Source organism: Echinops telfairi, unplaced genomic scaffold, assembly GCF_000313985.2.
Source record: "Echinops telfairi isolate 266 unplaced genomic scaffold, ASM31398v2 ScPeMD7_2;HRSCAF=8, whole genome shotgun sequence".
NCBI lineage: Eukaryota > Metazoa > Chordata > Mammalia > Afrosoricida > Tenrecidae > Echinops > Echinops telfairi.
The window spans coordinates 29,147,498-29,155,634 of NW_022103898.1; the positions used below are offsets into that span (position 1 = coordinate 29,147,498).

Here is an 8,137-nt window from a genome sequence, read left to right on the forward strand (position 1 = left end):
AGAAAGCAAATGTTTTGAGAATGATGAGGGCAACAAATGTACAAATGTGCTTGTCACAATGGATGTATGTATGTATGGATTGTGATCAGAGTTGTATGAGACCCCCAATAAAATGATTAAAAAAAAAAAAAGGAGCCAGGGAAGAAGTTTCTGTTATGGAACAAGCAAGAGATTCTTGTACCAAGAACAAATTCTGATTGGGCTTAGAGAGTGGTCGACTGGGCAGGTGTCAGGTCTGATCCAGCATAATCAAGATTATAATGATCTACGTTTAATAGTAAGGCTGTTCAGACCTTTGACTGTAGCTAGAGGGGATCTGCCAGCGGCTTACTCTGACAAGATGCAGGAGAAGCTGGTACCGGACCACATCGGTACTCGACATAATCGAATTTCCATGCGAAATGTCAAGAAAACTTTGCATCGGAGCTCAAACAAAACATCGGAAGCCTACCTGACTCACGTGATTTTTGTAAACAAAAGCAGCTGGTGTTTCCGTCACCTGACTTTAGTTGGTGTTGTTAGTATGCGTTGTTTAAACCTTTTGCGGCTGTGTGCCAAGGGTTTTGCTGTAATTTTCTTAGTTGTTGTGGCTTTTTGTACTGTTTTTAGATAAAAAAAAATATGGGTTAATGATAATTATGTAAACCCTTTTAGAAAGCAGTTAAGGAAACGCCGACAGCAGGCCACATTAGACAGGTTTTATTTTTTTTAATTTTTATTTTTTTTAGAGAAAGCCAGCCAGGTCCTAGTGAAAAAGGCAAAGAAGGGGAAAAAAACTCCTGAAAATCAGCGACCAGTTGATTTGATGGAAGGGGATTCCCCTTCCAAACAATGACTCTCTCTCCAAACAATGACCTCCTCTTCACATCCGTCCACAGATCTAGATCCTCATCCATCTCAAGGTATGGGCCATACTGTAGTTGTTAAAAACTTTTTTAAATTTCGTGTTTCTTATTTAAACTGTATTATTTAACTCTGAACTCAGTTACTTTAAAATTTGTGTGTAATGTATAAAAATGCAAGGTTAGGGTAAAAACTTCATGGTTGCAAAAGAATTAATCAGTTTTCAGTTATTGCTTATGGGAAAAATTGATTTGGAACTCGATTACATCGCATCGCAATGCTCCTTTTAGAACAGATTGGCGTCGAGGTCCCGGGCTCTACTGTACTCTGCAGATGGGTTTTGGGCTCCCACTGTCCTCCTCAGCCTTACACAAATTGGGCATTCACAATTTTAGCTCTGATATTTCCCCCTTGGTCATATTCGAATTTCATTAGTTAAAAAAACTTTTATTTAAGGAAGGAGAACGTGATCTAGGCAAGACTGAATGTTCGGCATGTGGTAACCCAACCTGTGAACCCGGGACTGGCATCCGAACCCCACATCCTCCCGTTTTTCTGCCTTTCTGCAAATCCCGCTGGCTTTGGTTAGCTTGGCAAGGTATCATGTGTCCACATCCTTCATCCGTAGGACCTGAGGGTTTTGATTTTGCATTCCTGGACCTCCTCCAGCTCCACACCCTCCATCTGCATACTACACATGCTTTCTCTCTGGAAGAACTCCAGACAGGGAAATGTTTTTGTACTGGTCTAACTTACATACCACAGCCCCATTTGTCATTTCTGTCTAGGCTGGGACATGTAAAGGTTCCCAAAGAGTGACAGGCATGAGTCCACGTGGCAGCCTTGCTTGGGGCACCAGGGGGAGGGGATGGGTAGTAGAGACCAGTTGCCATCAAGCCATTCCAACCGGTAGCTCGTTGAAAGAAGTGAGAATTTTCCAGTCCCAGACAAGCACAGCTGCCAGGGCTTCATCTGACTTGATTTTTCTGGGAAGAATGAGAGTAGAGCTCAGAGTCCGATTTTAGTGATTCCACCTGGAATGGGATTTTCTCATGGGCCTGGCAAGAGTCATGCTGGATTTAAAATGAAATTAAGCTGTGGACTCTGGGGGACAGCACAGGAAATTACAAACGACGACTGCTGCTCTCAGCAGCGCAGCATCTGATCAAGAGCCCAACCCAGAGCCTCTGGGACGCGGGGAGGGGGGGCTGCATTGGCTCCCAGCTTTGAGCCTCCTGAGGGAAGTTGTTTTAGTGCAGAGAGGCGACACAGATGTGTGTCCAATTTTCTGTTTTGTAAAGCACATGGCCTCTCTAAGAGTCAGGTTACTAATCTGTAAATAGAGTAAATCATTGCTTCACAGGGATTTTTCTGTGAAATGCCTTTTGTAAGCTACACAGTGCTCTACAAGTACTGTGTGTTATGATTGTGGTTACTTTAAGTTTCCTGCAGGAAAGGGAGATGAGGAAATAGTATAAGCAGTAAATGAAAGTATTGAAGAAAAAAGAATACCAAGAACCGATTGCATTTTAAAGTGACTATAGGCCCCCAGAGCCATGCTAAGAACAATATAAATAAGGCTAAACCCAACCCAACCCAACCCAACCCACTGCGATTGAGGCCATTGAAAGTCAGACGGAACCTAGACAGGGTTGGGGGACACACTCTTGACGTGAGCAGACAGTCATCTTTTGACCTTCGGAGGGAGGGATTTGAAGCAGCCCAATGTCTAACCCACAGTGCCACCAGGAATCCTTAGAAGGACAGTTCCAAACTCCCTGCCACTGAGTCAATGCCCTTTAGGACAGGGCAGAACTGCCTTTGAGGGTTTCCAAGACTTTCTTTGAAAACACGATTTTATTTAGCTTCCAGTGAAAGTTTACGCAGTAGATTAACTTGTTCAATGACATTGGTTACACTTTTTTTCATTCCAAGAGAAAGCAGAAAATAAAAGAGTGGGTTAAAAGGGGAAAACGTGTTAAATTTTAACCCAAACGTGTCTTCAGTAAGTCACTTAAAGATAGACTCTGAGGGCAAAGATGTTCACATCCCCGGTCTGTGATCAGAAGGTATTCAATGGAGGCTCATTCCCCATGGGGACACTAACTCTTCATGGGAGTAGAAAGTATCTCCCGAAGAGCAGCTGGGGGTTTCAACCGCCGACCTTGAGGTTAGCAGCCCAACTTGTCACCACTATGCCACCAGGGCCCCCTTGGGAACAGTGAGAGCGATACTTAGGAACCCACGGTTGTTGCGTTCCAAGTGGCACAGGACAAAGAATAGACGTGGAAGCTGAGGTGGACAAAAGGAGTTTCTGTGTCATCCAAGGTCCCGTTGAAGGTACTGTGGTCCCGTTACACTTTCCCTCGGAGTCTGTGCCAACCCAGAGAGGAGGGAACCAGGAAACCGAGGTTTGGGCCAATCAGTTGGCTGAAGGCCACATTACTAGTGCGTGACACAGAGTTGGGATGGCTCCGGAGCACATCCTTTGATGCAAACAAATGAGCCAATTAAGAAGACAGGTTTGTAATTCTTAGGGCAGTTATGAAAGGGAAAGAAAAAGGCACCCCTATAGCTAGGGTAAGGAGCCCTGCCGGTGTAGTGGGTATAGCGGGGAGGTCTGCTAACTTGAAGGTCAGCAATGAGAAATTATCAGCCACTTCTTTGTTGAAAAATGGGGCTTTTACACCTATAAAGATTTATAGCCTGGGAAATGAACAGGGCAGTGCTACCCTGCCCTATAGGGTCGCTATGAGTCAGTATTGACTCAATGACGTTGGGTGAGTGAGTGGCACTAGGGTCACGAGCTTGTTTGTGACAGCGATCGTCTCTGCTTTATTTAACGTTGTGTGTCCTGGGAACCGGTTCAGTCCCAGCAACGGAGTGGCTGACCCTTCCGTAGCTGACAGCTGGCAGCTGTCTTTCTTGCCACCAGCTGGGTCATAGGATACTCCTCACGGTGAACATACACAATTGTACAGATTATCAACATCAAATGGCTTTAAAAAATTTGCTGTCACAGAACAAGACAGAAATAAGATCACTTCACAATTAAAGCCTTAAGCCTGAAGAGATAAACACGCTGCACAACTAGAAAAATAACCAAACAACTCCCTCTCCTGGCCAACAGTAGTGACTCCTCCTTCTCCTGCAAGACAATTCAGCTTTGGACTCTCTCAAACTCACAGCGACTCTCAGGGGTCCTCAAACTTTTTAAGCAGGGGACAGTTCACTGTCCTTCAGACCTGTTGGAGGGCCGGACTATAGTTTAAAAAAAAACTACGAACAAATTCCTATACACACTGCACATATCTTATTTTGAAGTAAAACACCCGGCGGGCCAGATAAATGTCCTTGGTGGGCCGCATGTGGCCCACGGGCCGTAGTTTGAGGACGCCTGCCGGGGTTTCCCAGATTAACTGTTGGGAGAGTCGAAAGCCCGTCTCTCTCCCACACGGTATGTTCTGTGGCTACCAGCCAGACTGTAAAGTCAAACTCAGTCACTCTATGCACTGGCTCTGGAAAACGGCTGTAGTTGCATCCAGCCTCTTCTGAAGAATTACAGCACCTACTTCAGAAGGAAGGTGTATTTCAGGGTGGTGAATCATTTAGTATGGCTCTTCTAGCCACAGCCTTTGTTATTCCACCAAATAGCCTTCATTTTTCCTGATAGGTCAGGGTAAGAAGGGGTGCGGTGAGGAGACCACTGGTGGTTTCCAAGTGCTGATCATGCGGATCACAGCCTAACTCATAACCACGATGCTACCCGGCTCCCTCCAGCCCCCTCTGTTGCTCACGGCATAAAAATTGAGATGTTCAATCACCAAATTATCCATATTTTTGGCAGTCTTTAATCTACAACAGACCCTCAACCCCCACTTCTTGGGATTCCGTCCCAAGCCACCTAACACAAAAGCACAACCCTTACAGCAAGCCTTCCCTAGCGCCCTCTCTGAGACTTCACGGATCCTCAGTTCTCGTTGCCGCACCGGCTGCTCCGCTGTCTTTGGCTGTAGGTGTGTGGGGCGGATCTTTGGCTGAGGGCATCATAGGGGTTATAGCAAAATCCGTGTGGGAAGCGGGACAAGCCTTAACTTGTTATATTGTAATTTTCTCTTTCTGGACAGAGAGTGATACAGTCAGATGTGCCTTCAAAGCAGAATTACTTAATAAAGAAAAAAATAGCGTTACTGACTCGTATAATGTTCACTTGCATTTTCAGTTCTGTCTCACAGCTCACTCGACTTTTCTTGTTCCATTCCCCATAGCACTGTTTGTCTCCCATCCAAATACCAACCACCCTGACCCTGCCTAGCTACTGACATCGTCCAAGGTCAGGCGTGTTCATGGTGGTATGGCCGTAGACAGCACTCTGTTTTTCTGCTGGGTTCGCTACACAACTCTACACAACTCACAGATGATGGGATTTATTAGGAAAGTCAGCAGGTTACAAGGCAGGTGAGAGATGCTCAGGACACAGTTCTTCAGTCAGGATAGTTCCTTTTCTGCCATACCTGCAGGCAGGGCTCACTCTGGTCCTCTGGTCTCTTGCACTGCCCTCTGTCCTGCTTGGGCAATCAATGTTACAAAGCTTATATGGAGCTGCTCATAAATCGCTGCAGGGCATACCAGGAAAGCACTCAGCTCCAGGTCTGGGGGTCAGCAAATCCAGCTCCCGGAATTCTGTGCCCAGAGGCACTCCACAATTGCCCCCAAGGACTCAGCTTTACTGGCTCTGTGGGCTGGGAAGTCCAATGTTCTGTCTCATGCTCCGGCTCCTCTTCACTCCCCTGCCCCAGTGTCCAAGCTGTCTCCTGGATCCAGTTGGTTCAATGCACACAAGTCTCAGGATCCAAAGGATGTGCTCCACTCCTGGTCTTCTCTTTTTGCCACTAGGTAGAAGCCCCATCCTGCTTCAGAGATGGCTGTTGTTATAATCAGCTGGATGGCACGTACTCCCTCACAGCTGAGTCATAGAACACAACCAGTATCTCCTCACCGCACCCCTTCTTACCCCGACCCATCAGGAAAAATGAAGGCTATTTGGTGGAGTAACAAAGGCTGTGGCTAGAAGAGCCATACTAAATGATTCACCACCCTGAACTACACCTTCCTTCTGAAGTAGGTGCTGTAATTCTTCAGAAGAGGCCGGATGCAACTACAGACGTTTTCCAGAGCCAGTGCATAGAGTGACTGAGTTTGACTTTACAGCCCGGCTGGTAGCCACAGAACATACCGTGTTGGGGGAAGTAAACAAATGACCTGCTTGCCTTCCAATGAATAAATAAAAAAAGAGAAAGTCTTGGAAGAAAAATAAAACAAAGGTCTCTTACGCTGGGCCAGGCGCTTTACATGTTTGCCCCCACTTGACCTTGGTAACAACTGCATTTGGTCAGTAACATGATTTTATGGGAGGAAACTGAGGCACGAAGAGACAAGTAGGATGCTGGTGTCAGACCTGGGCTGACTAAAGGGTTTTTCACATGTTCTCAGTCTTTCTTGACAATATCGTGTGTCGTGCGTCCTTTCCTAGTGCCTAAAACTGGGACAACAAGACGGCATACCACTGAGAAAAAGCGCTGCCTATTACCCGCTCTCGCTTGTACACAGTTTTCAGAGATACTAAAACAAGAGGAAAAGTGTCTTTTTCAAGGGGGTATTATTCATCCCCATTGCACAGCTGCGGACCCCGGAGCTGGGAACTGCAGTACTTTCTCAAGGCTACAAGGTGGTCAGGGAGGGGCTTGCCTACAAGTGTCCTGTCTACACAATCTCTGCCCTTTCTTCGGTTCTTTTCTCAACGTGCAGGAAGCCTTTGATCCTTGAATTCCAGGAGGACATCTATTGGCTGCGTTTGACGAGGATGTCCTGGACTGAGCAGAGCTCTTGGGCAAGAGAACACTTTTTGTGCTTTTCAAAGCACATGTGTGGGGCGGCCAAGTCTACATTCAGGGTGAACTTTTCATCTTTGCTTTTTAAGTTGGGTTATAAATTAAATTCTCTGGGCTTTCTGGTCAAAGAGCTTGCATGCCTGACATTATTCTTGTGAGGCAAATTCCTGTGTTTCCTAGGTCCCAGCAGGGCTCTCTAGAACGCCCTCGTCTTCTCTCCCTGGGCGTCCCTTGTTGTGTCTTCAGTCAGGGCTTATCAACCTGCCTTTGCTCGTTTGGATCAGAGACCATGTGTGACTCCCATTTCTGCAGTTTACTGGCATCTTCCAAGCCTCACTCCTCGCCTGTCCCCTCTGTCTCACATATGGAAAGACGCACAAAGCCACGGTGCCCTCCTTTGATGCAGGTGGGAGACTCAAACCATAAAAGCCCCTGCCCTTAATCTAACCCTGCCACTTAACTACAATAAATAACCCAAGCCCGTCTCCTTGTCTTGTTCTCACAAGCCATTTTGGACTGTTCTCCTGGGGAAACACTCAATTGTGGGAGTAAGGACCCTTCTCATACCCTGTTCATGGATTGTGGCTTCATCAGTCTCAGCAAGTAAACAGATTTTGGGTGGGAATTCCTCTTGGGTCTGAAAAAAAAACAACAAAAAAAAACTTGTTAAAATTATTTTTAACACCAGCTGCCCCTCCCTTGTCAGGCTCCAGCCATGCCATGCCAGGCACAGGGCAGCGGACACCTTGTGGCTCCCCCCACTGGTGTTCCTGACAAGCCTAGGAGCCACTGTGGTTGGTGCCCAACAGCTGCATGACCAAAGGACCTGTAGGCGGGGCATGCTGGCGTCTGTGGGGCTGATCTGACATTGCCAAGCTGAGGCCTAAAAAAAAAAAAAAATATATATATATATATATATATATATACACACACACACACACACACACACACACACACGGAAGCTAATATTATTTCCACCTAGCTACTTTTACAATGGAGTCCATGGGGGACTATGCTCAGCTGCTCAGCTGCTATTTCAAGGACACCAGAAGCACCCTGGGAGAAAGGCCTTCCAATCTACTTCCCATCCCCTTCCACCTCCCATTGGCTCCACCCAGCCACTGAGAATCCGAGAGAGCACAGTTCTAGTCTGATATGTGGGGGCGATTATGTGTTGGAATTGGCTTGAGAGCCCCTGACTGATACCGGAGGCCTGCTTGCCAGACTCCATGTTTAAGTGAAAGGCTTTTCTCTGTTCTACTTTGCTATTGTTGTTTTTTGTTTTCTATGTTTGTCTTTAAATGAAATCCAGGATAGGTCATTCTACAGAGGCAGTAAGTAGATTCCTGGTTTCTTGGCGGTATGGCAGGGGAAGTGGGGCGATGGGGAGCTTAGAGCAATGA

At 46.5% G+C, this 8,137-nt stretch overlaps 1 non-coding gene across 1 annotated transcript; it reads left to right on the forward strand.

Moving 5' to 3' along the window:
- The first annotated feature begins 7,368 nt into the window (after positions 1 to 7,368).
- Positions 7,369 to 7,618, forward strand: LOC115870744. Its single transcript, XR_004046877.1, has one exon. It is a non-coding gene; the product is annotated as a small Cajal body-specific RNA 6 (non-coding RNA).
- The last annotated feature ends 519 nt before the right edge of the window (positions 7,619 to 8,137 follow it).